The 13,355-nt window shown below is 49.7% G+C and overlaps 13 non-coding genes and 4 pseudogenes across 13 annotated transcripts; all 17 read left to right on the top strand.

Annotated features, from left to right (window-relative positions):
- The first annotated feature begins 1,162 nt into the window (after nt 1–1,162).
- On the top strand, nt 1,163–1,326 carry LOC135043148 (U1 spliceosomal RNA). The gene has a single exon (XR_010236151.1). It is a non-coding gene; the product is annotated as a U1 spliceosomal RNA (small nuclear RNA).
- A 152-nt stretch (nt 1,327–1,478) lies between these two features.
- Nucleotides 1,479–1,614, top strand: LOC135043107 (U1 spliceosomal RNA; annotated as a pseudogene).
- A 698-nt stretch (nt 1,615–2,312) lies between these two features.
- LOC135043168 (U1 spliceosomal RNA) lies at nt 2,313–2,476 on the top strand. Its single transcript, XR_010236170.1, has one exon. It is a non-coding gene; the product is annotated as a U1 spliceosomal RNA (small nuclear RNA).
- Nucleotides 2,477–2,628: 152 nt separating this feature from the next.
- LOC135043067 (U1 spliceosomal RNA) lies at nt 2,629–2,791 on the top strand. The gene has a single exon (XR_010236092.1). It is a non-coding gene; the product is annotated as a U1 spliceosomal RNA (small nuclear RNA).
- A 674-nt stretch (nt 2,792–3,465) lies between these two features.
- On the top strand, nt 3,466–3,629 carry LOC135043152 (U1 spliceosomal RNA). Its single transcript, XR_010236155.1, has one exon. It is a non-coding gene; the product is annotated as a U1 spliceosomal RNA (small nuclear RNA).
- A 152-nt stretch (nt 3,630–3,781) lies between these two features.
- On the top strand, nt 3,782–3,923 carry LOC135043103 (U1 spliceosomal RNA; annotated as a pseudogene).
- Nucleotides 3,924–4,618: 695 nt separating this feature from the next.
- LOC135043047 (U1 spliceosomal RNA) lies at nt 4,619–4,782 on the top strand. Its single transcript, XR_010236073.1, has one exon. It is a non-coding gene; the product is annotated as a U1 spliceosomal RNA (small nuclear RNA).
- A 152-nt stretch (nt 4,783–4,934) lies between these two features.
- On the top strand, nt 4,935–5,071 carry LOC135043106 (U1 spliceosomal RNA; annotated as a pseudogene).
- Nucleotides 5,072–5,769: 698 nt separating this feature from the next.
- Nucleotides 5,770–5,933, top strand: LOC135043048 (U1 spliceosomal RNA). The gene has a single exon (XR_010236074.1). It is a non-coding gene; the product is annotated as a U1 spliceosomal RNA (small nuclear RNA).
- Nucleotides 5,934–6,085: 152 nt separating this feature from the next.
- LOC135043079 (U1 spliceosomal RNA) lies at nt 6,086–6,248 on the top strand. The gene has a single exon (XR_010236103.1). It is a non-coding gene; the product is annotated as a U1 spliceosomal RNA (small nuclear RNA).
- A 674-nt stretch (nt 6,249–6,922) lies between these two features.
- LOC135043046 (U1 spliceosomal RNA) lies at nt 6,923–7,086 on the top strand. The gene has a single exon (XR_010236071.1). It is a non-coding gene; the product is annotated as a U1 spliceosomal RNA (small nuclear RNA).
- A 152-nt stretch (nt 7,087–7,238) lies between these two features.
- LOC135043072 (U1 spliceosomal RNA) lies at nt 7,239–7,401 on the top strand. The gene has a single exon (XR_010236096.1). It is a non-coding gene; the product is annotated as a U1 spliceosomal RNA (small nuclear RNA).
- A 674-nt stretch (nt 7,402–8,075) lies between these two features.
- On the top strand, nt 8,076–8,239 carry LOC135043177 (U1 spliceosomal RNA). The gene has a single exon (XR_010236179.1). It is a non-coding gene; the product is annotated as a U1 spliceosomal RNA (small nuclear RNA).
- Nucleotides 8,240–8,381: 142 nt separating this feature from the next.
- On the top strand, nt 8,382–8,544 carry LOC135043057 (U1 spliceosomal RNA). The gene has a single exon (XR_010236082.1). It is a non-coding gene; the product is annotated as a U1 spliceosomal RNA (small nuclear RNA).
- A 670-nt stretch (nt 8,545–9,214) lies between these two features.
- On the top strand, nt 9,215–9,378 carry LOC135043044 (U1 spliceosomal RNA). Its single transcript, XR_010236069.1, has one exon. It is a non-coding gene; the product is annotated as a U1 spliceosomal RNA (small nuclear RNA).
- Nucleotides 9,379–12,618: 3,240 nt separating this feature from the next.
- LOC135043161 (U1 spliceosomal RNA) lies at nt 12,619–12,782 on the top strand. The gene has a single exon (XR_010236164.1). It is a non-coding gene; the product is annotated as a U1 spliceosomal RNA (small nuclear RNA).
- A 152-nt stretch (nt 12,783–12,934) lies between these two features.
- On the top strand, nt 12,935–13,070 carry LOC135043099 (U1 spliceosomal RNA; annotated as a pseudogene).
- Nucleotides 13,071–13,355: the final 285 nt, after the last annotated feature.

The following is a 13,355-nucleotide window of genomic DNA, read 5'->3' as shown; positions in this document are numbered from 1 at the left end:
CAGACCCCATTTTGAAGCCTTGCCCCCGGACTAAGAGAAAAGAATGCCCTTGCGCACTATCCTGACTTCTCCTCCCGTCTGCTTAATTTGTGCCTTCCAACGCACAATGCGAACAAGAGGTGGTGCTGCAGGGCCCACACCCTTTTACTTGCCTTACAGAACAGCTCTGGAGCTGTTACAGTGCCCAGCTGCTGCAAGAAATCAGCTTGAATGCATCAGGGGATGGGGCATGGCCAACATGAGCCCCACACCAAAGGAGGGTGGAGGTGTTTAATGCGAACTAGGGGTCATCCAAGCACTGCAAAAGGCCGCCATGCCCTGCATGCCCCTTTTCTCTTTTCATATGCAGATGAGGGTTCCAGTCAACTTTGGCCCACTGCTTGGATTTACATCACCGTATGCAAATCCGTCTGCTGCAGACCTTCCCCCAGGAGTGCTTGTACTAGTTGTTGCATATGGGCCCTCATTCCGAGTCGTTCGCTCTGTAAATTTCATCGCATCGCAGTGAAATTCTGCTTAGTACGCATGCGCAATATTCGCACTGCGACTGCGCCAAGTAATTTTACAATGAAGAAAGTATTTTTACTCACGGCTTTTTCTTCGCTCCGGCGATCGTAATGTGATTGACAGGAAATGGGTGTTACTGGGCGGAAACAGGCCGTTTTATGGGCGTGTGGGAAAAAACGCTACAGTTTCCGGAAAAAACGCAGGAGTGGCCGGAGAAACGGGGGAGTGTCTGGGCGAACTCTGGGAGTGTTTGTGACGTCAAACCAGGAACGACAAGCACTGAACTGATCGCAGATGCCGAGTAAGTCTGAAGCTACTCTGAAACTGCTAAGTAGTTTGTAATCGCAATATTGCGAATACATCGGTCGCAATTTTAAGAAGCTAAGATTCACTCCCAGTAGGCGGCGGCTTAGCGTGTGTAACTCTGCTAAAATCGCCTTGCGAGCGATCAACTCGGAATGAGGGCCATGGTTTGATATTTGATGGTGCTTCAGTATTAGGCTGCCTTCCGCCCTCCCATGTTCATCTGAAAAGATGTGGTCTCCCTGCAGTTGTTGTCCCAAGATGAGAGTTCCCTTGTGCTGCCTCAGTTGAATCTCCTTTACTTGACAGAGATGTGCCTGAGCAGCGGCCCTCACCAGCCCTATCCCAAATCATACTTATTTTGCATAGGAGATACCATGGTCATGAAGATTGTTCTCCCAGGGTGAGGTTCATTCATTGCATTCTGGGTATGCTGACCCCTGTGATTTTCCCAAATGTGGGAAACTCGACTGCATTATTTGTGGTAGTGGGGGACTGTGTTTGTGCTTTCCTCTGGTCAGCTCTGGTAAAAGTCAGATTTCTTTGTCTCAGATCTTCCTCTAGCCTTGTTCTTCTTTCGAGAGTTCCCTGGTGCTGCTTCAGTTGGATCTCCTTCACTTCACAGGGGGGAACCCGAGCAGCGACCCTCCCCAGCTCTAGCCCAACTCCTACTTACCTGCCAGGTGAGATACTATGATCATGAAGGTGCTTCTCCCAGGGCAAGGCTCAACCATTGCACTCTGGGTGTGCTGCTCTTGCGATTTCCCCAAATGTGGGAAACTTGACTGCATAATTTGTGTTTCCCCTCGTCGGCTCTCGTATAATTCAGATCTCTTTGTCTCAGGTCTCTCTCCAGCCTAGTTTGCTGTCTGTTTCCACTTCTCTTTTCTTGAGCCGCTCCCTTCTATGCCCTTGCGCACTATCCTGACTTCTCCCGTCTGCTTACTTCGTGCCTTCCAACGCACAATGCGAACTACAGGTAGTGCTGCAGGGCCCACACCCTTTTACTTGCCTTACAGAGTAGCTCTGGAGCAGTTACAGTGCCCAGCTGCTGCAAGAAATCAGCTTGAATGCTTCAGGGGCTGGGGCATAGCCAACATGAGCCCCACACCGAAGGAGGGAGGAGGTGTGTAATGCAAACTAGGGGTCATCCAAGCGCTGCAAAAGGCCGCCATGCCCTGCACGCCCCTTTTCTCTTTTCATATGCAGACGAGGGTTGAAGCCAACTTTGACCCACTGCTTGGATGACATCACCATATGCAAATCCATCTGCTGCAGGCCTTCCCCCAGGAATGCTTGCACTAGTTGTTGCATTTGGTTTGTTGTTTGGGGGTGCTTCAGTATTAGGCAGCCTTCTGCCCTCACATGTTCATCTGAAAATATGTGTTCTCCCTGCAGTTGTTGTCCCCAGATGAGAGTTCCCTTGTGCTGCCTCAGTTGAATCTCCTTTACTTGACAGAGATGTGCCTGAGAAGCGGCCCTCCCCAGCCCTATCCCAAATCATACTTATTTTGCATAGGCGATACCATGGTCATGAAGATTGTTCTCCCAGGGTGAGGTTCATTCATTGCATTCTGGGTATGCTGACCCCTGTGATTTCCCCAAATGTGGGAAACTCGACTGCATTATTTGTGGTAGTGGGGGACTGTGTTTGTGCTTTCCTCTGGCCAGCTCTGGAAAAAGTCAGATTTCTTTGTCTCAGATCTTCCTCTAGCCTTGTTCTTCTTTCGAGAGTTCCCTTGTGCTGCCTCAGTTGGATCTCTTTCACTTGACAGGGGGGTGCCCGAACAGCGACCCTCCCCAGCTCTAGCCCAACTCCTACTTACCTGCCAGGTGAGATACTATGATCATGAAGGTGCTTCTCCCAGGGCAAGGCTCACCCATTGCACTCTGGGTGTGCTGCCCCTGCGATTTCCCCAAATGTGGGAAACTTGACTGCATAATTTGTGTTTCCCTTGGTCGGCTCTCGTATAATTCAGATCTCTTTGTCTCAGGTCTCTCTCCAGCCTAGTTTGCTGTCTGTTTCCACTTCTCTTTTCTTCAGCCGCTCCCTTCTATACCCTTGTGCACTATCCTGACTTCTCCTCCCGTCTGCTTACTTTGTGCCTTCCAATGCACAATGCAAACTACAGGTAGTGCTGCAGGGCCCACACCCTTTTACTTGCCTTACAGAGCAGCTCTGGAGCTGTTACAGTGCCCAGCTGCTGCAAGAAATCAGCTTGAATGCTTCAGGGGATGGGGCATGGCCAACATGAGCCCCACACCAAAGGAGGGTGGAGGTGTTTAATGCGAACTAGGGGTCATCCAAGCACCGCAAAAGGCCGCCATGCCCTGCACGCCCCTTTTCTCTTTTCATATGCAGATGAGGGTTGAAGCCAACTTTGACCCACTGCTTGGATGACATCACCGTATGCAAATCCGTCTTCTGCAGAACTTCCCCCAGGAATGCTTGCACTAGTTGTTGCATTTGGTTTGTTGTTTGGGGGTGCTTCAGTATTAGGCAGCCTTCTGCCCTCCCATGTTCATCTGAAAATATGTGTTCTCCCTGCAGTTGTTGTCCCCAGATGAGAGTTCCCTTGTGCTGCCTCAGTTAAATCTCCTTTACTTGACAGAGATGTGCATGAGCAGCGGCCCTCCCCAGCCCTATTCCAAATCATACTTATTTTGCATAGGAGATACCATGGTCATGAAGATTTTTCTCCCAGGGTGAGGTTCATTCATTGCATTTTGGGTATGCTGACCCCTGTGATTTCCCCAAATGTGGGAAACTCAGCTGCATTATTTGTGGTAGTGGGGGACTGTGTTTGTGCTTTCCTCTGGTCAGCTCTGGTAAAAGTCAGATTTCTTTGTCTCAGATTTTCCTCTAGCCTTGTTCTTCTTTCGAGAGTTCCCTTGTGCTGCCTTAGTTGGATCTCCTTCACTTTACAGGGGGGTACCCGAGCAGCGACCCTCCCCAGCTCTAGCCCAACTCCTACTTACCTGCCAGGTGAGATACTATGATCATGAAGGTGCTTCTCCCAGGGCAAGGCTAACCCATTGCACTCTGGGTGTGCTGCTCCTGCGATTTCCCCAAATGTGGGAAACTTGACTGTATAATTTGTGTTTCCCCTGGTCGGCTCTCATATAATTCAGATCTCTTTGTCTCAGGTCTCTCTCCAGCCTAGTTTGCTGTCTGTTTCCACTTCTCTTTTCTTGAGCCGCTCCCTTCTATGCCCTTGCGCACTATCCTGACTTCTCCTCCTGTCTGCTTACTTTGTGCCTTCCAACGCACAATGCGAACTACAGGTAGTGCTGCAGGGCCCAGACCCTTTTACTTGCCTTACAGAGCAGCTCTGGAGCTGTTACAGTGCCCAGCTGCTGCAAGAAATCAGCTTGAATGCTTCAGGGGCTGGGGCATAGCCAACATGAGCCCCACACCAAAGGAGGGTGGAGGTGTTTAATGCAAACTAGGGGTCAGCCAAGCGCCGCAAAAGGCCACCATGCCCTGCACGCCCCTTTTCTCTTTTCATATGCAGACGAGGGTTGAAGCCAACTTTGACCCACTGCTTGGATGACATCACCATATGCAAATCCATCTGCGGCAGGCCTTCCCCCAGGAATGCTTGCACTAGTTGTTGCATTTGGTTTGTTGTTTGGGGGTGCTTCAGTATTAGGCAGTCTTCTGCCCTCCCATGTTCATCTGAAAATATATGTTCTCCCTGCAGTTGTTGTCCCAAGATGAGAGTTCCCTTGTGCTGCCTCAGTTGAATCTCCTTTACTTGACAGAGATGTGCATGAGCAGCGGCCCTCCCCAGCCCTATTCCAAATCATACTTATTTTGCATAGGAGATACCATGGTCATGAAGATTTTTCTCCCAGGGTGAGGTTCATTCATTGCATTTTGGGTATGCTGACCCCTGTGATTTCCCCAAATGTGGGAAACTTGACTGCATTATTTGTGGTAGTGGGAGACTGTGTTTGTGCTTTCCTCTGGTCAGCTCTGGTAAAAGTCAGATTTCTTTGTCTCAGATCTTCCTCTAGCCTTGTTCTTCTTTCAAGAGTTCCCTGGTGCTGCCTCAGTTGGATCTCCTTCACTTCACAGGGGGGAACCCGAGCAGCGACCCTCCCCAGCTCTAGCCCAACTCCTACTTACCTGCCAGGTGAGATACTATGATCATGAAGGTGCTTCTCCCAGGGCAAGGCTCAACCATTGCACTCTGGGTGTGCTGCTCCTGCGATTTCCCCAAAATGTGGGAAACTTGACTGCATAATTTGTGTTTCCCCTCGTCGGCTCTCGTATAATTCAGATCTCTTTGTCTCAGGTCTCTCTCCAGCCTAGTTTGCTGTCTGTTTCCACTTCTCTTTTCTTGAGCCGCTCCCTTCTATGCCCTTGCGCACTATCCTGACTTCTCCCGTCTGCTTACTTCGTGCCTTCCAACGCACAATGCGAACTACAGGTAGTGCTGCAGGGTCCACACCCTTTTACTTGCCTTACAGAGTAGCTCTGGAGCAGTTACAGTGCCCAGCTGCTGCAAGAAATCAGCTTGAATGCTTCAGGGGCTGGGGCATAGCCAACATGAGCCCCACACCGAAGGAGGGTGGAGGTGTGTAATGCGAACTAGGGGTCATCCAAGCGCTGCAAAAGGCCGCCATGCCCTGCACGCCCCTTTTCTCTTTTCATATGCAGACGAGGGTTGAAGCCAACTTTGACCCACTGCTTGGATGACATCACCATATGCAAATCCATCTGCTGCAGGCCTTCCCCCAGGAATGCTTGCACTAGTTGTTGCATTTGGTTTGTTGTTTGGGGGTGCTTCAGTATTAGGCAGCCTTCTGCCCTCACATGTTCATCAGAAAATATGTGTTCTCCCTGCAGTTGTTGTCCCCAGATGAGAGTTCCCTTGTGCTGCCTCAGTTGAATCTCCTTTACTTGACAGAGATGTGCCTGAGCAGCGGCCCTCCCCAGCCCTATCCCAAATCATACTTATTTTGCATAGGCGATACCATGGTCATGAAGATTGTTCTCCCAAGGTGAGGTTCATTCATTGCATTCTGGGTATGCTGACCCCTGTGATTTCCCCAAATGTGGGAAACTCGACAGCATTATTTGTGGTAGTGGGGGACTGTGTTTGTGCTTTCCTCTGGTCAGCTCTGGAAAAAGTCAGATTTCTTTGTCTCAGATCTTCCTCTAGCCTTGTTCTTCTTTCGAGAGTTCCCTTGTGCTACCTCAGTTGGATCTCTTTCACTTGACAGGGGGGTGCCCGAACAGCGACCCTCCCCAGCTCTAGCCCAACTCCTACTTACCTGCCAGGTGAGATACTATGATTATGAAGGTGCTTCTCCCAGGGCAAGGCTCACCCATTGCACTCTGGGTGTGCTGCCCCTGCGATTTCCCCAAATGTGGGAAACTTGACTGTATAATTTGTGTTTCCCCTGGTCGGCTCTCGTATAATTCAGATCTCTTTGTCTCAGGTCTCTCTCCAGCCTAGTTTGCTGTCTGTTTCCACTTCTCTTTTCTTGAGCCGCTCCCTTCTATGCCCTTGCGCACTATCCTGACTTCTCCTCCTGTCTGCTTACTTTGTGCCTTCCAACGCACAATGCGATCTACAGGTAGTGCTGCAGGGCCCAGACCCTTTTACTTGCCTTACAGAGCAGCTCTGGAGCTGTTACAGTGCCCAGCTGCTGCAAGAAATCAGCTTGAATGCTTCAGGGGCTGGGGCATAGCCAACATGAGCCCCACACCAAAGGAGGGTGGAGGTGTTTAATGCAAACTAGGGGTCAGCCAAGCGCCGCAAAAGGCCACCATGCCCTGCACGCCCCTTTTCTCTTTTCATATGCAGACGAGGGTTGAAGCCAACTTTGACCCACTGCTTGGATGACATCACCATATGCAAATCCCTCTGCGGCAGGCCTTCCCCCAGGAATGCTTGCACTAGTTGTTGCATTTGGTTTGTTGTTTGGGGGTGCTTCAGTATTAGGCAGCCTTCTGCCCTCCCATGTTCATCTGAAAATATATGTTCTCCCTGCAGTTGTTGTCCCAAGATGAGAGTTCCCTTGTGCTGCCTCAGTTGAATCTCCTTTACTTGACAGAGATGTGCATGAGCAGCGGCCCTCCCCAGCCCTATTCCAAATCATACTTATTTTGCATAGGAGATACCATGGTCATGAAGATTTTTCTCCCAGGGTGAGGTTCATTCATTGCATTTTGGGTATGCTGACCCCTGTGATTTCCCCAAATGTGGGAAACTTGACTGCATTATTTGTGGTAGTGGGAGACTGTGTTTGTGCTTTCCTCTGGTCAGCTCTGGTAAAAGTCAGATTTCTTTGTCTCAGATTTTCCTTTAGCCTTGTTCTTCTTTCGAGAGTTCCCTTGTGCTGCCTCAGTTGGATCTCCTTCACTTTACAGGGGGGTGCCCGAGCAGCGACCCTCCCCAGCTCTAGCCCAACTCCTACTTACCTGCCAGGTGAGATACTATGATCATGAAGGTGCTTCTCCCAGGGCAAGGCTCACCCATTGTACTCTGGGTGTGCTGCTCCTGCGATTTCCCCAAATGTGGGAAACTTGACTGCATAATTTGTGTTTCCCCTGGTCGGCTCTCGTATAATTCAGATCTCTTTGTCTCAGGTCTCTCTCCAGCCTAGTTTGCTGTCTGTTTCCACTTCTCTTTTCTTCAGCCGCTCCCTTCTATACCCTTGTGCACTATCCTGACTTCTCCTCCCGTCTGCTTACTTTGTGCCTTCCAATGCACAATGCAAACTACAGGTAGTGCTGCAGGGCCCACACCCTTTTACTTGCCTTACAGAGCAGCTCTGGAGCTGTTGCAGTGCCAAGCTGCTGCAAGAAATCAGCTTGAATGCTTCAGGGGCTGGGGCATAGCCAACATGAGCCCCACACCGAAGGAGGGTGGAGGTGTTTAATGCAAACTAGGGGTCAGACAAGCGCAGCAAAAGGCCACCATGCCCTGCACGCCCCTTTTCTGTTTTCATATGCAGACGAGGGTTGAAGCCAACTTTGACCCACTGCTTGGATGACATCACCATATGCAAATCCATCTGCGGCAGGCCTTCCCCCAGGAATGCTTGCACTAGTTGTTGCATTTGGTTTGTTGTTTGGGGGTGCTTCAGTATTAGGCAGCCTTCTGCCCTCCCATGTTCATCTGAAAATATGTGTTCTCCCTGCAGTTGTTGTCCCTAGATGAGAGTTCCCTTGTGCTGCCTCAGTTGAATCTCCTTAACTTGACAGAGATGTGCCTGAGCAGCGGCCCTCCCCAGCTCTATCCCAAATCATACTTATTTTGCATAGGAGATACCATGGTCATGAAGATTATTCTCCCAGGGTGAGGTTCATTCATTGCATTCTGGGTATGCTGACCCCTGTGATTTCCCCAAATGTGGGAAACTCGACTGCTTTATTTGTGGTAGTGGGGGACTGTGTTTGTGTTTTCCTCTGGTCAGCTCTGGTAAAAGTCAGATTTCTTTGTTTCAGAGCCTTGTTCTTCTTTTGAGAGTTCCCTTGTGCTGCCTCAGTTGGATCTCCTTCACTTGACAGGGGGGTGCCCGAGCAGAGACCCTCCCCAGCTCTAGCCCAACTCCTACTTACCTGCCAGGTGAGATACTATGATCATGAAGGTGCTTCTCCCAGGGCAAGGCTCACCCATTGCACTCTGGGTGTGCTGCCCCTGCGATTTCCCCAAATGTGGGAAACTTGACTGCATAATTTGTGTTTCCCCTGGTCGGCTCTCGTATAATTCAGATCTCTTTGTCTCAGGTCTCTCTCCAGCCTAGTTTGCTGTCTGTTTCCACTTCTCTTTTCTTCAGCCGCTCCCTTCTATGCCCTTGTGCACTATCCTGACTTCCCCGTCTGCTTACTTTGTGCCTTCCAACGCACAATGCAAACTACAGGTAGTGCTGCAGGGCCCACACCCTTTTACTTGCTTTACAGAGCAGCTCTGGAGCTGTTACAGTGCCCAGCTGCTGCAAGAAATCAGCTTGAATGCTTCAGGGGCTGGGGCATAGCCAACATGAGCCCCACACCGAAGGAGGGTGGAGGTGTTTAATGCGAACTAGGGGTCATCCAAGCGCCGCAAAAGGCAGCCATGCCCTGCACACCCCTTTTTTATTTTCATATGCAGACGAGGGTTGAAGCCAACTTTGACCCACTGCTTGGATGACATCACCATATGCAAATCCGTCTGCTGCAGGCCTTCCCCCAGGAATGCTTGCACTAGTAGTTGCATTTGGTTTGTTGTTTGGGGGTGCTTCAGTATTAGGCAGCCTTCTGCCCTCCCATGTTCATCTGAAAATATGTGTTCTCCCTGCAGTTGTTGTCCCCAGATGAGAGTTCCCTTGTGCTGCCTCAGTTGAATCTCCTTTACTTGACAGAGATGTGCCTGAGCAGCGGCCCTCCCCAGCCCTATCCCAAATCATACTTATTTTGCATAGGAGATACCATGGTCATGAAGATTGTTCTCCCAGGGTGAGGTTCATTCATTGCACTCTGGGTATGCTGACCCCTGTGATTTCCCCAAATGTGGGAAACTCGACTGCATTATTTGTGGTAGTGGGGGACTGTGTTTGTGCTTTCCTCTGGTCAGCTCTGGTAAAAGTCAGATTTCTTTGTCTCAGATCTTCCTCTAGCCTTGTTCTTCTTTCGAGAGTTCCCTTGTGCTGCCTCAGTTGGATCTCCTTCACTTGACAGGGGGTGCCCGAGCAGCAATCCTCCACAGCTCTAGCCCAACTCCTACTTACCTGCCAGGTGAGATACTATGATCTTCACTGTTAGGGCAATCAGGATGTGGAATTCCCTGCCAGGGAAGGTGGTAATGGCGGACTCTGTAATTGGATTTAAAAAAGGAATGGATACATTTCTGAATGAAAAAGCTATCCAAGGTTATAATACTTAAAATATCAACATGGTTAATCCGGGGGTAACATGAGTTATAGTAGCTAACTAGTCATAAAACATTATTCAGCAAGTATGTAGAATCATCACAACTTAAAACAGGTTGAACACGTTGGGCAATTTGCCTCTATTCAACCTCAAAAACTATGTTACCATATGTTACTATATTACTATGTTACTGTAGTATACAGAACACCACAATGTAATGAGCAGTGATAGTGAGCACTGATGAGGATACTAGAACTGACACTGAGCAGCAAGATGCAGCACTGGACTATTAGTAATGTACTATAGTATGCTGAGCACCACAATGCAGCACAAGACAATGAGCAGTGATACTGAGCACTGATGAGGATACTACTGAGAACTGACACTGAGCAGGAGAGACACACTACTAGTATTACTGAGCAGCAATAAGTAACCACTGATACTGAGCACTGATATTGAGATTTCCACTGAGAGAACATAGCCACGTCCTCTCCGCTCTCTCTTCAATGCACGAGTAAAAATGGCGGCAACGCGCAGCTCTTTATATGGAATCCGAATCTCGCGAGAATCCGACAGCGGGATGATGACATTTTCCCTTGTTCAGGTTTTCCGAGTCAGGCAGGAACAACCGAGCCTGCCTCGGACCAGTGTAAACCACGTGGAGTTCGTCGGGAATTCGGTTCTCGGAGAACCGAACCCGCTCCTCTATATATACTATATTACTATGTTACTGTAGTATACAGAACACCACAATGCAATGAGCAGTGATAGTGAGCACTGATGAGGATACTAGAACTGACACTGAGCAGCAAGATGCAGCACTGGACTATTAGTAATGTACTGTAGTATGCTGAGCACCACAATGCAGCACAAGACAATGAGCAGTGATACTGAGCACTGATGAGGATACTACTGAGAACTGACACTGAGCAGGAGAGACACACTACTAGTATTACTGAGCAGCAATAAGTAACCACTGATACTGAGCACTGATATTGAGATTTCCACTGAGAGAACATAGCCACGTCCTCTCCGCTCTCTCTTCAATGCACGAGTAAAAATGGCAGCAACGCGCAGCTCTTTATATGGAATCCGAATCTCACGAGAATCTGACAGCGGGATGATGACATTTTCCCTTGTTCAGGTTTTCCGAGTCAGGCAGGAACAACCGAGCCTGCCTCGGACCAATGTAAACCACGTGGAGTTCGTGGGGAATTCGGTTCTCGGAGAACCGAACCCACTCCTCTCTACCTTATACCCATCAATTGTTTTTATTTTCAATCTAAGCCCCTGCAGTTTTCTGTAAGCATCTGCTTCGCTATGATGATCAACAAGTCACAAGGGCAAACACTCAGGGCTTGAGGCGTAGATCTTAGGACCAGCTGCTACAAGCATGGCAGAGGTGTCACTATCACTGGTGACACCCAGAGAGGTGGCAAGGGAGATTGTAATGCAGTGCGCGCAGATAAACAGCGCAATGGTAAAAAGGAGGCATGGTTTCATAGGTAGGGGCGTGGCCTGGTGGCCTGAATCTACATTTTGTTGCTCCGGGTGTCCCGGGGGTTGGGGGCTGCACCCGGGGACTAGTGTGTGAGCGGTGCTGGCTCCTGCACAGTGACAGGGCATGGCCACCCAGCATGACGCCTCCCTTCTTGACCATGCTGTAATTGCAGTCGCACTGCAGTTCAGCGTGATCATAAAAAATGGTGTAGGCTCCTGCTGGTGCAGACTGTAGAGAAAAGCTGCTGTGACCACGCCCCCTGTGTCTCCTCCGTTGCAGACCCCATTTTGAAGCCTTGCCCCCGGACTAAGAGAAAAGAATGCCCTTGCGCACTATCCTGACTTCTCCTCCCGTCTGCTTAATTTGTGCCTTCCAACGCACAATGCGAACAACAGGTGGTGCTGCAGGGCCCACACACTTTTACTTGCCTTACAGAACAGCTCTGGAGCTGTTACAGTGCCCAGCTGCTGCAAGAAATCAGCTTGAATGCATCAGGGGATGGGGCATGGCCAACATGAGCCCCACACCAAAGGAGGGTGGGGGTGTTTAATGCGAACTAGGGGTCATCCAAGCACTGCAAAAGGCCGCCATGCCCTGCATGCCCCTTTTCTCTTTTCATATGCAGATGAGGGTTCCAGTCAACTTTGGCCCACTGCTTGGATTTACATCACCGTATGCAAATCCGTCTGCTGCAGACCTTCCCCCAGGAGTGCTTGTACTAGTTGTTGCATATGGGCCCTCATTCCGAGTCGTTCGCTCTGTAAATTTCATTGCATCGCAGTGAAATTCTGCTTAGTACGCATGCGCAATATTCGCACTGCGACTGCGCCAAGTAATTTTACAATGAAGAAAGTATTTTTACTCACGGATTTTTCTTCGCTCCGGCGATCGTAATGTGATTGACAGGAAATGGGTGTTACTGGGCGGAAACAGGCCGTTTTATGGGCGTGTGGGAAAAAACGCTACAGTTTCCGGAAAAAACGCAGGAGTGGCCGGAGAAACGGGGGAGTGTCTGGGCGAACTCTGGGAGTGTTTGTGACGTCAAACCAGGAACGACAAGCACTGAACTGATCGCAGATGCAGAGTAAGTCTGAAGCTACTCTGAAACTGCTAAGTAGTTTGTAATCGCAATATTGCGAATACATCGGTCGCAATTTTAAGAAGCTAAGATTCACTCCCAGTAGGCGGCGGCTTAGCGTGTGTAACTCTGCTAAAATCGCCTTGCGAGCGATCAACTCGGAATGAGGGCCATGGTTTGATATTTGATGGTGCTTCAGTATTAGGCAGCCTTCCGCCCTCCCATGTTCATCTGAAAAGATGTGGTCTCCCTGCAGTTGTTGTCCCCAGATGAGAGTTCCCTTGTGCTGCCTCAGTTGAATCTCCTTTACTTGACAGAGATGTGCCTGAGCAGCGGCCCTCACCAGCCCTATCCCAAATCATACTTATTTTGCATAGGAGATACCATGGTCATGAAGATTGTTCTCCCAGGGTTAGGTTCATTCATTGCATTCTGGGTATGCTGACCCCTGTGATTTTCCCAAATGTGGGAAACTCGACTGCATTATTTGTGGTAGTGGGGGACTGTGTTTGTGCTTTCCTCTGGTCAGCTCTGGTAAAAGTCAGATTTCTTTGTCTCAGATCTTCCTCTAGCCTTGTTCTCCTTTCGAGAGTTCCCTGGTGCTGCTTCAGTTGGATCTCCTTCACTTCACAGGGGGGAACCCGAGCAGCGACCCTCCCCAGCTCTAGCCCAACTCCTACTTACCTGCCAGGTGAGATACTATGATCATGAAGGTGCTTCTCCCAGGGCAAGGCTCAACCATTGCACTCTGGGTGTGCTGCTCCTGCGATTTCCCCAAATGTGGGAAACTTGACTGCATAATTTGTGTTTCCCCTCGTCGGCTCTCGTATAATTCAGATCTCTTTGTCTCAGGTCTCTCTCCAGCCTAGTTTGCTGTCTGTTTCCACTTCTCTTTTCTTGAGCCGCTCCCTTCTATGCCCTTGCGCACTATCCTGACTTCTCCCGTCTGCTTACTTCGTGCCTTACAACGCACAATGCGAACTACAGGTAGTGCTGCAGGGCCCACACCCTTTTACTTGCCTTACAGAGTAGCTCTGGAGCAGTTACAGTGCCCAGCTGCTGCAAGAAATCAGCTTGAATGCTTCAGGGGCTGGGGC

The sequence above is a fragment of the Pseudophryne corroboree genome, unplaced genomic scaffold (genome assembly GCF_028390025.1).
Source record: "Pseudophryne corroboree isolate aPseCor3 unplaced genomic scaffold, aPseCor3.hap2 scaffold_851, whole genome shotgun sequence".
In the NCBI taxonomy this organism is placed as follows: Eukaryota; Metazoa; Chordata; class Amphibia; order Anura; family Myobatrachidae; genus Pseudophryne; species Pseudophryne corroboree.
The sequence above is the reverse complement of the archived record's forward strand: the minus strand, read 5'-3'. Positions and strand labels throughout refer to the sequence as shown.